This window comes from Sciurus vulgaris, assembly GCF_902686455.1.
Source record: "Sciurus vulgaris genome assembly, chromosome: 11".
Lineage (NCBI taxonomy): Eukaryota > Metazoa > Chordata > Mammalia > Rodentia > Sciuridae > Sciurus > Sciurus vulgaris.
The window spans coordinates 61160009-61181439 of NC_136472.1; the positions used below are offsets into that span (position 1 = coordinate 61160009).

The window sequence follows — 21431 nt, forward strand, 5'->3', positions numbered from 1 at the left end:
GGTGAAAAGAAGAGGGCAAAACATGGGCAAAGCAGAGGCATTAGAAAGCATGCCATATACATGTACAAATACTAAATGGCATATTGAACACGTGTATACCTTAAATTGTATATTGTGTGAATGTGCAATCATTACATGGCATGTTGTAAACATGTACATATATAATAAGTGGCATATTTTATGTCCTTGGGATGATGGGTAATGAGTGGGAGTAGCAGATAAGACAGTGAAGTACAAAAGGTCATCCCATAGGGAATCTTCTCAGTCACACCAAGGTGCTTGAGTGCTTTTTGTTTGTGTGTTGGAAGCTGTTGAAGGATTTTAGACAGAGAAGCAATATAATCAGATTTGCAGCCCAGAAAAGAGCTGCACGCAGGGAGAGGCTGGAAGTAGGCTGTGGCTCCAGCTGGTAGGAGGCTGATGCCATCTTCCTCTTAAGAAATGATGAGGATGCAAAGGAGGATAGATTGAGAGAACCAAAAGATGTTTAGGATTTCCAGTTCAAGATGGTGGATTGAATATATGCATTATTTTTCTTATTGTTTCCCCATATTATTGCTATAGACTAGATTTTAACCATCCTGATAGGCACTGAGAAATTTTTTTTTATACATGCATTTTTATCTCTGCTCCTTCCTGAAACCCTACTAAAGCAACTGTAAATCTGTAAACCATTTAAATTACATAAATATATGTTAAAAAATGATTAAAGAGAAGAGATGAAGAACAACTAGCAATGAAATCTTAGGACCCTGGAAGCAGACAACCATTTAGTAATCAACAAACAAGCCCCAGGAAACTGGATTTCATACAGACAGTGAACAAAGCTGAGAATCACAAAATCTGCACCAATGAAGGCCCCTAGGCCCAGGCCAGGCTCAGGAGGGAAGATGTAATCTATTTATGAAGCCAAGACTCACACCTCACCGCAGAGGCATATCTAGCCTCTAGGACAGCGCTACCCATAGAAATGCATTCCAAGCCACATACACAATTTTAAATTTTCTAGTAGTCACATTAAAGAAAGGAAAAATATATGTTAATTATTTTTAAGTTTTATTTTATTTTTAAATTGATAATTTAATTTTTAATTGATAATCATACACACTGATGAATACAATATGATGTTATACATGCATTAGCATGTATATGTTATGTGTTGATAAAATCAGGGTAATTAGCATATAAATCACCTCAAATATTTATCTTTCTGATGTTGTGAGAACATTCAAAATTCTCTCTTCCAGTTACTTTGAAATACACAACACATTTTTGTTAGCTATAGTGACCCTTCTATACTCCAGTGGTTGCTGCTAAGCTAGGCTCATACCCTCCAGACAGGAGACTGGAAGATTCTTCTCCAGAAAATGTGACCAGCATAAGAGAAAGACCCAAACTTATGACATCATGAGATCTAATTAAGCAGCCCAGCAAAATTAGCCTATGTTGGGGCCCCGAGTTGTTGAGTCCCAAACACAAGGAACCCCGAGGAACACCTTCAGCCTAGAGACAGACAATTAGTCAGCTTTCCATTACTGCAACACATACCTGAGAGAATCAACTTATAAAGAGAAGGGATTTATTCTGAGTCACAGTTTTGGGGGTTTCAGTCCATGACCTTTGGGACCATTGCTTTGGATATGTGGCAGCACATCCCAGCAGGAGCACTAGTGGAGTATACCTGTTCATGGCTGGGGCACCAAAAAAAAAGAGAGGAAGAGAAGAGAGCTAAGGACACACTCTCCCCTTCAAGGACACAATCCCAACAACCAAAAGACTTTCCACTAAACCCCTCCTCTGAAAATTTCTACCACCTACCAATAGTGCCACCCTGGAGATCAAGACTTTAATATATGGACTTTTGGGGGACATTTAAGATCCAACCCATAGCACAAACTGAAACAGATGGGAAAGAGCAAGTTGAGGAAAACAGAAACTATACAAGGAAAAGAAAACATCCAAAAATCTATGGATAGTAACAAGAGAGAAGTATTTGAAGATTTTTTAATTCATTGGATTGCAGCAATAGGCTATTATAAATAACATTCAGCAAACAAATAGCAACAAAAAAAAGAAGAGCTGTTGGAAAATAATAAGGCCCATGATCAGAAATGGGAGGTTCAATGCAAAGAATGGAGGATAAAATCGAGTAGATCTCCCAGAAAGTACAGCAAGAAGATCAGAAGACGGAAACTGAGAAAGAGATTTAAAAACTAAAGGATCAACTCAGAAGTTCCAGTAGTTGAGTAGGAATTCTATATATAGAAAGAAGAAAACGGAGGGGAGAGAAACTTAAAGAAAAGTTAAGAAAATTTCCTGAAGCCAAAAAATGCCATTTTAAGGTCCATGGGTTCTAGCACAATAAAAATAAATGGTGGACTGAGACAGACATCATTACCCTACGTACATGTATGATTACGTGAATGGTATCAATCTACATAGTACACAACCATAGAAGCAAAATGATGGACCCCCATTTGTGTACAGGGAATCAAAATGCAGTCTATAAAAATAAAAAATAAATGCACTCTAAGGCAGAGAAAAATTTCAGAACACTGGAGACAAATAAAATACCCTAAGAGTTTGTTACAGGGTGGAAGAGGGGAAATAATTCATAATAGATCCAAATCTTATTGACGTGGGATGTTCCAACAGCAACTCTGAAATCTAGAAAATGGAGCGATGCCTTTAAAATCCTAAGGGAAAATACTTTTTAACACAAACGCTAAAAGTATCAAGGTGAAAATGGAATAAAAATACTTAGAGCCTCACAATTTTTTTTTTTAAAATACCTCCCACGAACACTTTCTTAGAAAAAAACTACGAGATACATTGCACCAAAATGAGGGAGTCAATGAAAAAAGAAAATGACATGAGAAACAGGAAACAGGAAATCTAATACAAGTGAGAGGCAAAGGGGTGTCTAGGATGCTGGTGAAGAAAGATTTAGAATGGTCTGTGCAGCAGGCATACAGGGCAGGACTGGTCAGAAGTCTCATAAGTAACTTCTTTAAGAAGACACTGACAAACTACCTTATGTGTTTGAACATGTTGAAAGATTTAGAAACCTGGGGGAGGGCTTAGGGACTGAATTAGTGATGAGTGCACAGGAAGCAATGGAAAAAAATTAATGTAAGATCATTGTCAATTCCATGGAGAACAAAAAGTACAAGAAAGGTCAAGTAATGACTGTGCTGCAAATAAAATTGACACAATCCTACAAATGCTGAATCTTAATCAAACCAAAATTATCATATAACTATCAAGGGAAGAAGGCCAATTGCAGAAAGTGTGTGGTGTGTGCACCTGAGAAGGTGAGGGTGAAAGAGAACTGAATTCTCAGCCACCATTGAAAAAGTCAACCAGTGAGGCCACAACTGAACTATCAAGAAGTAGCAGTATGCTGTTCACTGTATTTACCACAATAAAAAAAGTAGCTTGTTAATTATAGTTTCTACCATGTATTAGTCAAGGTTCTCTAGAGGAACGGACCCAATATTGTGTGTGTGTGTCTGTGTATGTACGTACGTATGTATGTATGAAGAAAGAAAGAAAGAAAGAAAGAAAGAAAGAAAGAAAGAAAGAAAGAAAGAAAGAAAGAAAGAAAGAAAGAGAAAGAAAGAAAGAAAAAAAAAACAATATGAACACATAATTCAGAGCTGGAAGTTAAATAAAATAAAATCCAGTAAAAGGGAAAGGTAGGTCTTGACAGGGGTGCAGTGGGCTGGGGTAGGATGGAAATACTTGTGTAAAGGACTTGCAGAATTTTCTAACTCTTTAAAATCAAGGTCACATAAAATTCTGACAAAAATAAAAACTTTAAACAAGAGTACTATTTAAATAGTAGGATTGACAGAATTTTATTACTGTGGGAGAAACAAAAAAACAAAGAATAATGTATTAGTCTTCTTGGACTGCCATACAAAATACCACAGTGGTTTAAACAACAGAAATTTATCTTCCACTGTTCTAGAGACTGGAAGTCCCAGAGCAAGATCATCAGAGCCAGGGTCTGGTAAGGACCCTTCTCCTGACTTATAGATGAATGCCTACACTCTGGCTCCTCATGTGGTGGGGTGGGGACACTTCCTCTCCTTAGAAGCCCACAATCCTATTGGATTAGGGCCTCATCCTTCCTCCCCTAACTTTCATTACCTCTAAAGACCCATCTCTAGTTACAGATCATAGTTAAAGTCACAGATTATCTGGAGATAGAATAGGGTTAAGAGAAAGGGAAAGAAATCTCAGGCCCCTAGAGACCCACAAGATTTAAGGATCAGTGGGCCAAAGGAAGAGAAGACCCCAAGGAAACTGAGTTAAATGCTCCAGGGAGGTACAATTAGATAAGAGAGGAAAATTATGCACTTGATATGATGATGGGGACACTGGCAGCATTACCCAGAGCAGGTTGAGTGAGTAAGGAGCTCAGCCACCCTGCCTGAAAATGAGAAATGGGGGGAAATGAGCGGACGGGGTGTGAGTGGACAGTAGAGCACTCTCCCAGATGTCTGGCTGTGAAGGAAAATGGACAAAGAGGGAGAAGGTACAACTTCAAGCTAAGTGGTTATTGTGCTTGGGAGAAAAGACCATGGCAGAGTGAAAACATGGAAGGGATTGGGGATAAATGAGAGAGTCAGCTCTAGTAGAAATGGGAGTATAAAGCCAAGGCCACAGGGTCTCGGAGAGCATGCCTCCACAGCAGTGAGGGAGAGTCAGAGAAAGGGGGAATAAAGGGAAATATGAGGAAAAAATATTCTTTAAGAATATTCCAGACCCCATTTCTCCTACCACACTCTGAAAACACAGATCACTTCTGACATCAAATGTGTGGAGCTTTCTCCCCACATGCCAAGCAGGCAATCAATTCTGCAGCAGATCCCAGCTTAACGTCCTCTAGTTCAATTCAGTTCTGACACTATCTACCCAAAGATAGCATCAGATCTTGCAGGCTAGGAGCTCAGTCCCTAAGGCTGCTCCTGCCCCACTTCAGATGCCAGTCACAAGCCCCAGGTTGTTTTATCTTACCTGTGTTTCTGACAGACCCTCTATAAATCAGGGTTCTCACAACCCCCTCCCTGAATTTGATTTTTACCTGTGTTTCTGACAGACCCTCTATAAATCAGGGTTCTCACAACCCCCTCCCTGAATTTGATTAATTTGCTCAAGTGACTCACAGAACTCAGGGAAACTCTTGCATTTACTGGCTTATTTTAAAGAATACTACAAAATACACAATGGTACAGAATAGAGGACATGGACACAAACCCAAATAAATATAATTTTCTCATACTAGACAAAGGGGCCAAAAATATGCAATGGAGAAAAGATAGCCCCTTCAACAAATGGTGCTGGGAGAATTGGAAATCCATATGCAGCAGAATGAAACTAAACCCGTATCTCTCACCATGCACGAAACTAAACTCAAAATGGATTAAGGACCTGAAATCAGACCAGAGACCCTGCAGATTATAGAAGAAAAAGTAGGTCCAGATCTTCAACATGTTGGCTTAGGATCAGACTTCCTCAACAGGACTCCCATAGCACAAGAAATAAAAGCAAGAATCAATAACTGGGATAGATTCAAACTAAAAAGCTTTCTCTCAGCAAAGGAAACTATCGGCAATGGGAAGAAAGAGCCTACAGAGTGGGAGAAAATCTTTGCCAATCATACTTCAGATAGAGCACTAATCTCCAGAATCTATAAAGAACTCAAAAAACTCTACACCAAGAATGCAAATAATCCAGTTGACAAATGGGCTAAGGAAATGAATAGACACTTCACAGAAGAAGATCTACAAGCAATCAACAAACATGGAAAAATGTTCAACATCTCTAGTAATAAGAGAAATGCAAATCAAAACCACCCTAAGATTCCATCTCACCCCAATTACAATGGCGATTATTAAGAATACAAGCAAGAACAGGTGTTGGCAAGGATGTGGGGAGAAAGGTACACTCATACATTGCTGGTGGGGCTGCAAATTAGTGCAGCCACTCTGGAAAGCAGTGTGGAGATTCCTTGGAAAACTTGGAATGGAACCAGCTATCCCACTCCTTGGCCTATACCCAAAGGACTTAAAATCAGCATACTACAGAGATACAGCCACATCAATGTTCATAGCTGCTCAATTCACAATAGCCAGACTGTGGAACCAACCTAGATGCCCTTCAATTGATGAGTGGATAAAGAAACTGTGGTATATATATATACAATGGAATATTACTCAGCCATAAAGAATGTTAAAATTATGGCATTTGCAGGCAAATGGATGAAATTGGAGAATATCATGCTAAGTGAGATAAGCCAATCTCATAAAAACCAAAGGACGAATGATATCGCTAATAAGTGGATGATGACACATAATGGGGGGAGGGAGGGGTTAGCGTTAGGGTTAGGGAGGGGGGCAAGAATGGAGGAAGGAAGGACTGTATAGAGGGGAAAGAGGGGTGGGAGGGGTGGGGGAAGGGAAAAAATAACAGAATGAATCAAACAACATTACCCTATGTAAATTTATGATTACACAAATGGTATGCCTTTACACCATGTACAAACAGAGAGACAACATGTATCCCATTTGTTTACAATAAAAAAAAAAAAAAAGAATACTACAAAGGATACAGATGAAGAGATGTTCAGGGCAAGGTCCACGGAAAGGACAAGGAGCTTCCAAGCCCTCTCTGGGCACACCACCCTCCAGGAAACTCCATGTGTTCATCTACCCAGAAACCCTTCAAATTCTGTCATTTGGGGTTTTCTGGAGACTTTATTACATAAGCGCAGTTGATTAAATCATTGACTGTTGTTGCCAACTTAGATTTCAGCCCTTCACCACCCCTGGAAGAGAAGCTGCAAGTCTCAACCCTCTAACCCCACCTGTGTCTTTCCATAACCAGTCCCCATCATGAAGCTACCTCAGAGTTACCAATCATTTGTCAACTCATTAGCAAGCAAAAACACACTTATCACTTCAGAGATTCCAAAGCCTTTAGGATTTTATGCCAGGAAACAGGCAGGAAGACCAAGGATACATTTCATGATTTCATAGGTATCCTGTGAAGGCCACATCATCCCCAAGATCATTTGAGTTCTTCTCACAGAAGTTACCAAGTGACTGCACTTGGTTACCATCCCCTGTGCTGTAATTTTGCTCCTGCCCACCCACCCCTCCTCACCTGGCTTCTCTGTGCTCCAGCCCTTCTCTGCCCCACTTGCTTCTCATTGACGTAATCCTTGTCCAGCTTCCACTCCCACCGTGACCAGCCTTGAGGCACAGGATCACACAAGGGCAACCTAGGAAGCGAGGACTGAGGTATTGAGGTGCAAGTACCCAGTACTCAGTCTTCTAGGGGTGCAGAGATAAACAGCTGGTGCAATAGCTGGACCATGTCTGTCCTTCAGAGAGATGCCCCCTGCTCAAATCACCTTCCTTGACACCCACCCAGTAGGCTAAGAAAATGGAAGAGTGAAGTAAGGAAGGTTGGCCTGATAGATAGCAAAAAGACGTGAATGGTGGGAACCCGAGGTCAAGGGAATAATTCTATAAACTGGGCCTACTGTGCTGACCCCCACATGCTTTCTTTCAAAAAGCAATTTACCCACAGCCCTGCCTGGCTTAAGGATACGTTGCCTTCCTCAGCAAGCAACCCATTATCTACAGGAGAAATGAAATGCACAGCCAAAAGTCTCCTCTCTGCTGATAGAAGAAATATGAGTTACCTTAAAGCAGGGGCAAGGGCAGGGTCTTTTGTAATCCTTACACAGATCAGATTCCATAACTCAGGGAGACAGGATAAATTCCCTCACCATTAAATATGTAAGAACAAGTTCCAATTAGAACCACTCAGTGTGGGCCCAAGTGACCCAGAGTGGCCTTGAATATTCAGCATATCACTATAGTAGTAACATTGCCCCTTCACAAGGTAAGACCATGTGCAGCGGGGACTTCAAAGTCTGAGAAAATCTTGCTGTTAGTCAAAAGTCAAGAGGTGAACCTGGGTGGGACTCGAAACTTCCTTGGGATTGCCAGGGAAACAGGAAAGCGGGAGGGGCATGCTGTCTGTTTTCGTTACCGTTTTTGCTGCTGTGACTAAAAAACCTGACCAGAACAATTTTAGAAGAGGAAAAGTATATCCGGGGGGCTCACAGTTTCAGAGGTTTCAGTCCACAGACAGCTAGTTCTATTCCTTGGGGCTCGAGGTTAAGGCTGAACATCATGGCAAAAGAGCGTGGAAGAGGGAAGCAGCTCACACAACAAACAGGAAGCTAAGAGAGTCCACTCGTTGATACAAAATTTATACCCGAAAGGCACGTCCCCAGTGCCCACCTCCTCCAGCCACACCCTACCACCTTCAGTTACCACTCAGTTAATCCCCATCAGGGAATAATTCACTGATTGGGCCAGGGCTCTCATAATCCAATCATTTCTCCTCTAAAACTTCTTGTATTGTCTCACACATGAGCTTTGGGGGGACGTCTAATATTTAAACCATAGCATCATTCCTCTCCTCTCTGAGAGGACCCACTCTCTCCTTTGAAAGTGTCCCTTTTTTTCTTTTCCTCTCCTTTCTAATAAACGCGTGCCTGCTACTCTGAGCAACATGTCTGCAATTTTTCCAGCATAATCACAAGAACTGTAACTGAAGACCTCCCAGCTACCTTGGCTCTGCAGTGGGCCCTTGCTCTGTAACAGGCCCACCAAGATGTAAATCCTCTATCAGATTCCTGGGCATTGCTGCTGATCCTTTCAAATGAAAGGAAAAAAAATTACCAGGCCTACAACCATACACAGTGGTTGTACTTTTATTATTTATTGACTGAGAAAATGCAATTCCAAAAGACTTCTCTGAATCCACTACTGCCTTTAAGTATTTTCTTTTTCATGAGAGCATCTATATACATTTGAAAGATAAGTGAACACATAATTTCAAGATAACACTTGCCTACTATATGGTCCATGTTTAGTGACTGTATAGATCCATATAACTCTACAATAAATTTTTTTATGCTATCAGGGTACAAGGTTCACCTTCTAGAAGAAAATTGTTCCAGACTATTAGGGCATAGAATACTCTACCATGGCAGAGAAACACTGGTACCCTATGAGATCAAACCAGATACTGGCAAAAAAAATTTTTAAAAATGGAAATTATCTCAAAGTTAGATGGAGAAAGCCCAAGATCCTGTGTGAAGATGCAGGTCTGTCTTCATCCCCTCTAGCATGGAATGTGCCATCCATGCCACAAGACCCCAGAAGGTAAACCTCACTTACCTAAGTAAAGTGAGGTCTCAGAGCTCCTTCCTCCGGGTCATGATGATTAGCCCCACTCCTCCACTCTTGTCCCCCACTCCATTCAACAATCCAACATGCTCCACGCTAAGTACTACATAATTTCTTATATGTCATCTTGTGTTGTTGAGTCTTTCCAACAACCTTATGGAACAGGTTTTATTATCCTAATTTTATAAATATAGACACTGAGAATCTGAGAAAGGTAAATTACTGTGCCCAATAAATAATGGAGTTAGGATCCAAACCCAAACTGGGGTACAAATTCTCTTTTTGCCATAATCCATTGCCTTTTTCCCTTTGAAATAAAGAATTGCTGTTGAGAGATGTGATAGAGGTAAGGGGTGGGTGGTAGTCATTTTTTAAGCTGGTTCCAGGCAGAAGGAACTCCTCCTAATGGCATTTCCATAATTAGAATGCATTTTTTTCTGATAGTTATAATTTAGGCAATTGCAGTGACATTCAGCTGAAACCTGGCATACAAGATGTTCATTTCTCTTAAAAGTTCACTTTTAATTGGCCCTATTTCTTTCCAAGTCTGGGAGAAGTACAAAATGTGTACTTTTGATGTTTCCGATGTTGAAGTCTGTTTGACACAAAAACTCAATAGCTAGAGTTGATTATGAGAGTTGGTAAGAGATGGGGGGTGGGATAGAAAAGGAAGACTGCGAAAGCGGGGGAGCAGTCATGTCAGACAAAGGGACTGCTTTCACAAATCAGGGGATTCTCAGATGGACTCTATAATTGTGAGCATGTCCTATAACCATTCAAAATAGGAAAATATCCTGAAAATGAGAGTTCACTCCCTCATTCCCCACAGATCTCCTGGGACACACAGGCTGCAACCATGATACTCCATTTATCAATTTGGTCGATCCTAGATGGCTGGGTCTTCCACTTTAATAAAAGTGAATACCCTCAGAAGAATCTGGACTGGGCTTGGTCAATTAAAGTAAGAGAATTAAAGACTTCTCCTGAAACCTCAATGCCTTTCTAAGCTTTAGGAATAACCCATTTCCTGAAGGTCCCTGGAATTTTAATTTAAAAAAGAAAGAAAAGCCAGGGAACTAGAGTAGTATGTTGGATAGAACAGAAAATGAAGGGGAGCTGAACAGTACAGATTAAGTCCATTCCTGCTCTGCCAGTTGTTATCCAGTTAACTTCTTTGAGCCTCCATTTCCTGGGATGAAAAACTGAGTTAATAATCCCAAGATTATTGTAAGGTTTGTAGGTGGCAGTTTATGTGATCCAGTTCAAACTACTGCTTCTGGTACTGCAGCAAACAAGGTATCTTGACAAAACTTGCCCCTGTAATAAATGAAGTATAGAAATACTTAAAAAAGGGAGTTTTCAAGATGGCGGCCTAGAGGGTGGCTGCATTTCATGTTGCTCCAGGACTCAGGATTCAAAAGAGGAGATATTGAGACTCTTGGGACCAACTCAAAGCAGCCGGGTGACTCTCACCCCCTGGGGGGGCATCCCGGATGGGACGGGGGTCCCGGAACGCAAGAAACGTTGTGAAGTAGAACTGCCGGCGAGACGCCCCTCCCCCCGCTGGGAGCGCCGTAAAGGAGGCCGCTCAGCACAGCGCTGGGACTCGGAGCAACCACTGGGGCTCCGGCGGCTGCCCAGGGGAAGAGTGGCGAGGAGAACTGTGTGGACTCAGGACACCGGGGCCTGCCCTGAGGAGGAGGAGAGGAGCGTGGCCACTTGGATTCGGAGAGACCGCACCAGAGCTGCAGGCGGTTGCCAGAGGAGAAGCTGCGCGGCGAGCTGTTTGGAATCAGAACGACGCTTCTGAACCCCGGGGCCTGCCCTGAGGACGAGGAGGAAGAGGAACGGCCGCTTGGATTCGGGTGACTTACACCAGAGCTACAGGCGGTTGCCAGAGAAGGGTCTGCGTGGCGAGCTGTTTGGACTCTGACCACTTCTGAACCCCGGGGCCTGCCCGGAGGAGCAGGAGAAGGAGGAGGAGGAGCGCGGCGGGTCCTTTGGACTCGCAGTGACTGCATTAGCGCTCCAGGCGGCTGCTCAGAGGAGAAGGCGAGTGGTGAGTTGTTTGGTCTTAAAGTGACAGCTCCTGAACACAGGGGGGCTGCCTGGAGGAGAAGCGTGGTGGGTCACGTGGATTCAGAGCCACTCAGAGGGACTGCTCCTGAACACCCGGGGGGTTATCTGGAGAAGGAGGAGGAACGGGGAGGGTCACTTCGACTCGGAGTGATTGATTGCCCCGGGCTACGGGTGGTTGGTGGGAGGAGGAGGCACGAAGTGAGTTTCTTGGACTCCTAGTGACCGCACCGGCATACTGGGCGGCTGTCTGGAGGAAGAGGCCTGTGGCGGGTCTCTGGGACTCAGAGCGATTGTTCGGGGCCACAGGTGGCTGCTCAGAGGAGGGGCCACGCAGCCAGGCGATTAGGTGCAGAACAGGGTCCCAGGATCTAGGAGGCTTCTGGGTGGAAGAGCCGCACAGAGACAGGCTTAGGGCGGAGCGAAGGTTCCAGGCCTGTGGGCAAATGCTCTGAGGAGGGGCAGCCTAAGGAGATTCATCTGCGAAGGGTGAGGCTCCCAGGCCCAGGAGGTAGGGCCGGGCCCCTGGAAACTTTGCAGAGGAAGGCAGCCCAGCCCAGGCAGTAGTGTAAATTGAGGGGAACCTCTAGGAGGAAACTGACCAGCGAGACCTCCCCACTGGGTGAGTCTTCCCTGCCTGGTGAGGTTTCCCCACAAGGACGGTAAAACCAGAGACACAGGCCCAAACAGGCCTTGCCTCAGCCCGCAGCCTAGGTCCCCTTTGGATGACCATTGGTCAACAAGTGGAGGCACCTCTGCCCACTAGCAGGGAATATACCCCACCTGAAGGCCACCACTCCTAGAGAGGCAGCTTCCTTGTGGAGCACCGCATTATCAACTTCCTCCAAGACTTCAGCCTACTGAAGGCTAAGAGGGGATATATATAGAAATCTTCAGGGACATTGTAAATCAACAGAGGAAATCTGCAATATCTCAGCGGTCCACTGATATCTGAACAATATGAGAAAACAAGGAAAGAAAATGCTGCAAACAAATCTAGATGTTACATCAATAAAACCCAATGACAGCATGGCAGAAGAAATGACAGAAAAGGAGTTCAGAATGTACATAATTAAAATGATCAGAGAAGCAAACGATCAGATGAAAGAGCAAATGCAAGCATTGAATGATCGCACCAATCGACAGTTAAAAGAGCAAATACAGGAAGCAAAAGATCATTTCAATAAAGAGTTAGAGATATTGAAAAAAAAACCAAACAGAAATCCTTGACATGAAGGAAACAATAAACCAAATTAAGAACTCCATAGAAAGCATATCCAATAGGATAGAACACCTGGAAGACAGAACCTCAGACATTGAAGACAAAATATTTAACCTTGAAAACAAAGTTGAACAAACAGAGAAGATGGTAAGAAATCATGAACAGAATCTACAAGAACTATGGGATATCATGAAAAGGCCAAATTTAAGAATTATTGGGATTGAGGAAGGTCTAGAGAAACAAGCCAAAGGAATGAACAACCTATTCAATGAAATAATATCAGAAAATTTCCCAAATCTGAAGAATGAAATGGAAAATCAAGTTCAAGAGGCTTATAGGACTCCAAATACACAAAATTACAACAGACCCACACCAAGGCACATTATAATGAAAATACCTAACATACAAAATAAAGACAGAATTTTAAAGGCTGTGAGAGAAAAGAACCAAATTACATTCAGGGGGAAACCAATACGCATATCAGCAGATTTTTCAATCCAGACCCTAAAAGCTAGAAGGGCCTGGAACAACATTTTTCAAGCCCTGAAAGAAAACGGATGCCAACCAAGAATCTTATACCCAGCAAAACTTACCTTCAAATTTGACGATGAAATAAAATCCTTCCATGATAAACAAAAGCTAAAAGAATTTACAACAAGAAAGCCAGCATTACAGAACATTCTCAACAAAATATTCCATGAGGAAGAGATGAAAAACAAAGAAGCAAATCAGCAAAGGGAGGAATTATCCTAAAGGAATTGTCAAATAAAGGAGGAAACAAGTTGTGTCAAACAAATAAATAAACAAAATTTTAAAAATGAACCAAATGACCGGGAAACCAAATCATTTCTCTATAATAACCCTGAATGTTAATGGCCTGAATTCATCAATCAAAAGACATAGACTGGCAGACTGGATTAAAAAGAAAGATCCAACAATATGTTGCCTGCAAGAGACTCACCTCATAGAAAAAGATACCCATAGATTAAAGGTGAAAGGATGGGGAAAAACATACCATGCACATGGACTCAGCAAAAAAGCTGGAGTATCCATCCTCATTTCCGATAATGTGGACTTCAAGCCAAAGTTAGTCAGAAGGGATAAAGAAGGTCATTTCATACTGCTTAAGGGAAGCATAAATCAGCAAGATATAACAATCATAAACATCTATGCCCCAAACAGTGGCTCATCTATGTATGTGAAACAAATCCTTCTCAATTTCAGAAACCAAATAGACCACAACACAATAATACTAGGTGATTTTAACACGCCGCTCTCACCACTGGACAGATCTTCCAGACAAAAATTGAACAAAGAAACCATAGATCTCAACAACACAATCAATAATTTAGACTTAACGGACATTTATAGAATATACCATCCAACCAAGAGTGAATACACTTTCTTCTCAGCAGCACATGGATCCTTCTCTAAAATAGACCATATATTATGCCACAAAGCTAATGTTAGCAAATACAAGAAGATAGAGAAACTAGCATGTATTCTATCAGATCATAATGGATTGAAGTTAGAAATAAATGAAAGAGTAAAACACAGAAACTATTCCAACATCTGGAGATTAAACAATATGCTATTATATGATGAATGGATAACAGAAGATATTAGGAAGGAAATTAAAAAATTCTTAGAGGTAAATGAGAACAAAGAAACATCATATCAAAATCTCTGGGACACTATGAAAGCAGTACTTAGAGGGAAATTTATTTCATGGAGCGCATTTAATAAAAGAAGTAAAACTCAACAAATAAACAACCTAACACTACAGCTCAAAGCCCTAGAAAAAGAAGAACAGAACAGCACCAAAAGTAGTAGAAGACAGGAAATAGTTAAACTCAGAGCTGAAATCAATGAAATTGAAACAAAAGAAACAATACAAAAAATTGACAAAATAAACAGTTGGTTCTTCGAAAAAATAAACAAAATTGATAAACCTTTAGCCACGCTAACAAAGAGAAGACGAGAGAAAACCCAAATCACTAAAATTCGGCATGAACAAGGAAATATCACAACTGACAGGATGGAAATACAAAACATAATTAGAAGCTATTTTGAAAATCTATACTCCAACAAAATAGAAAATTTCGAAGACATCAACAGGTTTCTAGAGACATATGAATTGCCTAAACTGAATGAGGAGGATATAAACAATTTAAATAGACCAATTTCAAGTACTGAAATAGAAGAAGTCATCAAAAGCCTACCAACAAAGAAAAGTCCGGGACCAGATGGGTTTTCAGCCGAGTTCTACAAAACCTTTAAGGAAGAGCTCATTCCAATACTTCTCAAAGTATTCCATAAAATAGAAGAGGAGGGAACCCTCCCAAACTCATTCTATGAAGCCAATATCACACTGATACCTAAACCAGACAGAGACTCATCAAGGAAAGAAAATTTCAGACCAATATCCTTAATGAACATCGACGCAAAAATTCTCAACAAAATTTTAGCAAATCGCATACAAAAACATATTAAAAAGATAGTGCACCATGATCAAGTGGGTTTCATCCCAGGGATGCAAGGTTGGTTCAACATCAGGAAATCAATAAACGTAATTCACCATATTAATAGACTTAAAGTCAAGAATCACATGATTATTTCAATAGATGCAGAAAAAGCATTTGATAAAATACAGCACCCCTTCATGCTCAAAACACTAGAAAAAATAGGGATAGTGGGAACATTCCTTAACATTGTAAAGGCCATTTATGCTAAGCCCATGGCTAATATCATTCTAAATGGTGAAAAACTGAAAGCATTCCCCCTAAAAACTGGAACAAGGCAGGGATGCCCTCTTTCACCACTTCTATTCAACATCGTTCTTGAGACTCTGGCCAGAGCAATTAGACAAACCAAAGAAATTAAAGGCATACGAATTGGAAAAGAGGAACTCAAACTACCCCTGTTCGCTGATGACATGATTATATATTTAGAGGAACCAGGAAATTCCACCAGAAAACTCTTAGAACTCATAAGTGATTTCAGTAAAGTAGCAGGTTACAAGATCAATGCCCATAAATCCAACGCATTTTTATACATAAGTGATGAATCTTCAGAAAGAGAAATTAGGAAAACTACCCCATTCACAATAGCCTCGAAAAAAATAAAATACTTGGGAATCAATCTCACAAAAGAGGTGAAAGACCTCTACAATGAGAACTATACAACACTAAAGAAAGAAATTAAAGAACACCTTAGAAGATGGAAAGATCTTCCATGTTCTTGGATAGGAAGAATTAATATTGTCAAAATGGCCATACTACCTAAAGTGCTATACAAATTCAATGCAATTCCAATTAAAATCCCAATTGTGTACCTTACAGAAATAGAGCAAGCAATTATGAAATTCATCTGGAAGAATAAGAAACCCAGAATAGCTAAAGCAATCCTTAGCCGGAAGAATGAAACAGGGGGTATTGCAATACCAGATCTTCAACTCTACTACAAAGCAATAGTAACAAAAACGGCATGGTATTGGTACCAAAATAGAAAGGTAGATCAATGGTACAGAATAGAGGACACGGACACAAACCCAAATAAATACAATTTTCTCATACTAGACAAAGGGGCCAAAAATATGCAATGGAGAAAAGATAGCATCTTCAACAAATGGTGCTGGGAGAATTGGAAATCCATATGCAACAGAATGAAACTAAACCCATATCTCTCACCATGCACGAAACTAAACTCAAAATGGATTAAGGACCTCGGAATCAGACCAGAGACCCTGCAGATTATAGAAGAAAAAGTAGGTCCAAATCTTCACCTTGTTGGTCTAGGACCAGACTTCCTTAACAGGACTCCCATAGCACAAGAAATAAAAGCTAGAATCAACCACTGGGATAGATTCAAACTAAAAAGCTTTCTCTCAGCAAAGGAAACTATCAGCAATGCGAAGAAAGAGCCTACAGAGTGGGAGAATATCTTTGCCAATCATACTTCAGATAGAGCACTAATCTCCAGAATCTATAAAGAACTCAAAAAACTCTACTCCAAGAATTCAAATAGTCCAGTCAACAAATGGGCTAAGGAAATGAATAGACACTTCACAGAAGAAGATCTACAAGCAATCAACAAACATATGGAAAAATGTTCAACATCTCTAGTAATAAGAGAAATGCAAATCAAAACCACCCTGAGATTCCATCTCACCCCAATTAGAATGGCGATTATCAAGAATACGAGCAACAACAGGTGTTGGCGAGGATGTGGGGAGAAAGGTACGCTCATACACTGCTGGTGGGGCTGCAAATTAGTGCAGCCACTATGGAAAGCAGTGTGGAGATTCCTTAGAAAACTTGGAATGGAACCACCATTTGACCCAGCTATCCCACTCCTTGGCCTATACCCAAAGGACTTAAAATCTGCATACTACAGAAATACAGCTACATCAATGTTCATAGCTGCTCAATTCACAATAGCCAGACTGTGGAACCAACCTAGATGCCCTTCAATTGATGAGTGGATAAAGAAACTGTGGTATATATATACAATGGAATATTACACAGCCATAAAGAATGATAAAATTATGACATTTGCAGGCAAATGGATGAAATTGGAGAATATCATGCTAAGTGAGATAGGCCGATCTCAAAAAGCCAAAGGACGAATGATATCGCTGATAAGTGGAGGATGACACATAATGGGGGGGAGGGAAGGGTTAGAGTTAGGGTTAGGGAGGGGGGCAAGTATGGAGGAAGGAACTACTGTATAGAGGGTAAAGAGGGGTGGGAGGGGTGGGGGGAAGGGAAAAAATAACAGAATGAATCAAACAACATTACCCTATGTAAATTTATGATTACACAAATGGTATGCCTTGTCTCCATGTACAAACAGAGAACCAACATGTATCCCATTTGTTTACAATAAAAAAAAAAAAAGAAATACTTAAAAAAAAAAAAAAAAAGTAAAAAAGTCTCAGAGGTCAAAAACTAAGCAAAAGTGGAAACCTAGAGAGAACATTGAAACCAATTTTCCCTTGAGGGCCGCTGTCAAGCCCAAATGACCTTGAGCTTCAGTTCCAGAAACTTACAGAAAGCAAGTGACTGAGGCTTTGGTTCATCAAAAGTGGCAAGGCTGCTAGGAAAACCACCACTCCTGCATGCTCACAATTCAAAGGGCAGTGTCCACAGTGAAGTGAAGTACGGACAATGAAGACAGTTACCTCAGAACTTGGCTGCTTGGGGAAGAGGCAAAAATTTCTGAGAACTGAAATTACAAACCCAGGCTATAGTAGGGATTTGAAACTCAAACTGATATTACCTAATTTTTCCACAAAAATTATAAGTTTAAAGAGATTCTTGCTTGATAGTGTGCCTAGAAGCTTGCTAGCAATAAACAGAAGTTCTTTCTAGAGAAATACATCTTCAACCCAGACTCAAATAATTCCTATAAAGTTCCAAATAATTTTTGGTTACATTCAAAAGAGCAGAACACACAAGGAAATAACACCATGAGCAAAATCCAGCAGCATCAGCAACAGCCTCATCACACCTGGAAAGACTTCAGATATTAGAATTATCGAACACAAAATATAAAATATCTTTGATCTACTTAGAAATAAAAAATAATACTGACAATAAGAGTAGGGGGAACTATAAACATGACCAAATATATCACCTACAAACAGAAAATATAATCATTAAAATCAAGTCATTAATGAGTATAATGTTATTAGATATACCTAGAGATTTTGTCAACTCTACAGAAAAATCTGGAAAAGTACCCAAAATGCAGCATAGAAGAAAAAATTGCAAATGTGAGAGGTTAAGAGATATGGAGTTTAAAGAAAGAAGTTCTAACTTACATCTAACCAAACATTCAAAAGGGAGGAGAGAAATTCAGGAGGGAAGCATTATTTGAAGGACTCATAGCTGAGACTTTTCCAAGAATATAAAGATGTTACCCTTCAGAGTCAGCAAATTCGAAGCAGAATAAGGAAAACAAAATTTGCTCTTAGACCTATCATGGTTAATCTATAAAACATCAAAGGCAAAGAATCTATAAAGTGATTAGGAGGGAAAACAAAAGACAGTGGACTGATGCATTCATGTGTAAGTTACATATCCAGAAAATGTCCACCAAGAATGGGGGTGAAATCTTCATTCAAATTGAGACAGGCCTCATCAGAAGGTTTGCACCGTACCTATTATCAATCTCTCGTCTCAACTCCAGATTCACTCTTCTGTTCTAAAAAGTGGAGCTGGGTCTCCTTAAATATGTTTCCTTTGCCAGCTGGTGTCAATAGAGGACAAAGGACTTTTTCCTCCCAGTTCCAGTTCTTGACCTCTCAGGAAGTTCTAACAGTGTACCCAGCTCCCCTAGCACCAGGTTTCTCCAACAGCACCAAACAGCTTCTTTGATCAACTCTCTCAGGATGTGTCCTGATCAACAGCTTTCCTTGGAAAGGAAAAGAGGACAGATTTCCAGTAAGTTCTGTCAGTACAGCGCTCAGCAAAATTTCTGCTGTTCAGTGACCCACAGCTGTGCTCTCTCCATCAAGGTCTGGATCCCAGCTGGGGGAATTCTTCCATGGATGCTCTTTCTCAGACCTAGGAGTGGTGGCTGCTCCCTATATCTGTTATTCCTCTACTCTTTAATGTTCTCCTCACTATTTATCTGTCAATCTCTTAAAATTTCATTTCTTGTTGCTGTTAACCCTTCAGGTAAACTCCCCCTGTCCAAATTAATATGTGGTTTCCCTCTCCTGATTGGACCCTGACTAGCAATTTACTCCAGAAAAATGGTCACAAAGGGAAGGTCTGAAATATAAGAAGGAATGATGACTAAAGAAGGTGGTAAGAAAGGAGTAAGTAAATCTAAAAAATATGTGGTCATTTCCTTTCTAATCTTCCTAAGTCTGATACCTCAAAAGTAAATCTCCAAGATATTGTCCCTTTAGTCCTCTCCTCCTAGCAGAGCCAGAATGGTAGCATGATAAAAATATAAGCTCTGGAGTCAGATAAACCAAAATATAAATCATAGCTCTGCTATATGCCAGCTGTATCCTCAGAGAAATTTCTTTACCTTTCTAAGCCTGTTTCCTTAACTGAAAACTGAGATAACAATGACTAACTCACCTACTTGCATTGAGACTTAGTTGAGATGACATATGAAAATACCTGGAGCACAGTAGGCTTTTGTTTCTTTTGAATACTGTGTTTTGAAGAGATATTTTCCCCCAGAGATCCCTGACTCCCCCTTCTAGTCATACAGCTTCCTTTCCTCCAGGGGAGCTCCATGCTCTTGAAAAAATTCTTCAATGTTCTTTACTTAATGGGTTTATTTAATTAGCCAATGTCTTCGCGAAGCTCAGAGGAAAAATGCTGAGCCAGTTCTTTCTAGCACCTGGTTTTCTTCCTTCCCTAATGGACTTCTAAATCTTTAAACCTGAGCCCTGGGCATATATCTGACCCTCATGCTGAAAGGAGATCCAGGAGAAATGGATTGTCCTGAGCCAAGGATGAAATGGCAGGGGAAGGTAAATGCCCACACATTCTCTCAGGATTATTTGCTGTGCTGTGAGTTTTCAGTTGGCCTGTCTTTGCTGGCAGTGACTAAGCAATATGCAATGTATAAGGAGAGGGAGGTTGGTATCAAGACTCTTCCATATGTGTATATTAACTTAAAAGAAATTTGATTTAAAATCTCGAACCCTGTTTCTACTTTGTTACTGATGCTTTTCATTATTTTGTCCTGCATTCCTATTACTAAATATACTTCACTTAGTTTTCCATTTAAAAAAGACTCTTCCATAAATCTAGAGCATAATCCAAGTATTACCCAACCTTGCCTACGTACCAGGTGTTTAAGTCTAGCTGGCTTCAATGGGCATCAGTTAGACCCTAAACTACTGGAGTCATTCAGTCTCTCCATCACCACTGTTAGTGACCCAAATTGAACACTCTGTGCAAAGCTCAGCATAAGGACCCAAACCAGAGCAATAAAACCTCTGTTCTCTGAGAGGTTAAAAAAAAAAAAAAAAAAGCAAGCAAGTGAATTTAGGAAGGACTCAGTTTCAAGTGCCTCTTCCTTCCTACTTTCAGCCTCTACTTGGATGTTCACATCCTCCAGGGAAGGGTTTCTCATGGGAAAATAACTGAGCATTAGAAAGTTCTGCTCTTGCAGATAAAAATTTTCTTCTGTGCCTAAAAGTACATCTAATGCTAACTCCTAAAGCAAGTGAAGGGGTCAGTATTTAAACTAGATATGTGAAGTGATGAGAGTGTACCAATACAACTGTCAGAGGAGAGTATTCAATGAGTGCTTCGTGACAGAGGTGACCACTATTGACATAAGTTGAGACCTTCCACTGATTTCTTTTGAACCCAAAAGACTCACCCAAAAGAAGAAGACCTCCACTTCTGGAAAGATGGAGTAAACATACTTGACCCTATTCCTCATCCTATATATAACTAAAAACTTTTGACATTACATTTTTAAATAAGCAAGGGAGAGTTTGAAAGATGGAGAGAAATAGGCAGATCAGTAGAAAACCTGAAATTGTGGAAATAGTGATGGGTTTTCTGGGTTTTATGTTTGCTTCATCTATCCTAAACATTCAACTAAAGAAACCAACAACCTGAAAATGCCAAGAGGTGCAAACAATAAAAGCCCCAACAAATTCTGTGGCCCCAGTCCCACTCATGCCAGCAAACACTGAGTAAGACTTAAAGCAAGGTTACTCCAGTAATCAGGATTCCCAGAGAAACAAAACCAATAGGATAAAGATACATAGATATTTCTTATGGGAATTGGCTCACATGATTATGGAAGTTGAGAAATTCCACAGTCCACCAACTATAAGCCAGAGAAACAGGAAAGCTTATGATGTAGTT

The 21431-nt window shown here is 40.6% G+C and overlaps 1 long non-coding RNA gene across 3 annotated transcripts in view; it reads right to left on the bottom strand.

The window, feature by feature from the left end:
• LOC306639280 overlaps nt 1-21431 on the bottom strand; it is a 97243-nt gene that overhangs the window by 61862 nt on the left and 13950 nt on the right. The window contains exon 1 of one of the 3 annotated variants that reach the window (XR_013757597.1): nt 18740-20495. The exons of the other annotated variants lie outside the window; for them this stretch is intronic. This is a non-coding gene — a long non-coding RNA (uncharacterized lncRNA). Of the gene's footprint in view, nt 1-18739; nt 20496-21431 lie in introns of those variants that run through there. 3 annotated transcript variants of the gene reach the window in all.